The 713-nt window shown below is 42.4% G+C and overlaps 1 long non-coding RNA gene across 1 annotated transcript; it reads right to left on the reverse strand.

Moving 5' to 3' along the window:
* Window positions 1–32: 32 nt before the first annotated feature.
* LOC109364661 lies at window positions 33–325 on the reverse strand. The gene is made up of 2 exons (XR_002110537.1): window positions 220–325; window positions 33–160 (listed from the first exon to the last, which is right to left on the reverse strand). It is a non-coding gene; the product is annotated as an uncharacterized LOC109364661 (long non-coding RNA).
* Between the last annotated feature and the right edge of the window lie 388 nt (window positions 326–713).

Consider the following 713-nt stretch of genomic DNA (forward strand, 5'->3'; position numbering starts at 1 on the left):
AGTGCCAAAGGACGGTGCCAGGGTAACTCTCACCATTCCTTTGCAGGGGTCTTACGGATGCTTCGGATGCTGATTCCCACCGCCTCTGTCATTTGTAGGAAGTCCAGGCGACAAATGCTCATTTTGTCTGGGTAACGCTTCTGTGGTTCCGTGGGTATGACTGGAAAAAAAAAAAAGAAAAGAAAAGATAAGAAAAGCACGCCACCCTGTAAAACTTACCACTCTGCTGTTCTTGTCAGCAGGACATCTCAGATGAGCACTACATGTCCTGCACTTGATGGAAAATTCATCCAAGCCTATATTCCACACAGCTTCATCTCAGTGCCAAAAAAGAAACACGTGCAGAGATGTTCAGAAGATTCTTTGTGCAGATAAAGGTGCAGGGTGCGTGTGTATTCTCTTCAATTCTCTTCAGTAATAAATATTGATTTGTAATCCAAAAGATAACTTTTCAAGAAGTAGAAAAGAAAGGTTGATGAAAAGGAAACACACAAGGAACTATTTTCATCTAAAAAAATCCTTGCTAAAACCTCTCCCCATCAAAAAGGAAGCATTCTGGGCATTGTTAAGAGCAGTTCGGAGACCATCTTGCAGCACAAAATGCGGCACAGTCCTTTTCTTTTAACAAGCCCCTCATTTCTCTAATTAGTGTCAGATTCCCTCAAGTTAAAATACGTGGATCAGAACAGCCGTTCAGTCCTGCTGAGGTAGGA

Source organism: Meleagris gallopavo, unplaced genomic scaffold (genome assembly GCF_000146605.3).
Source record: "Meleagris gallopavo isolate NT-WF06-2002-E0010 breed Aviagen turkey brand Nicholas breeding stock unplaced genomic scaffold, Turkey_5.1 ChrUn_random_7180001887721, whole genome shotgun sequence".
In the NCBI taxonomy this organism is placed as follows: domain Eukaryota; kingdom Metazoa; phylum Chordata; class Aves; order Galliformes; family Phasianidae; genus Meleagris; species Meleagris gallopavo.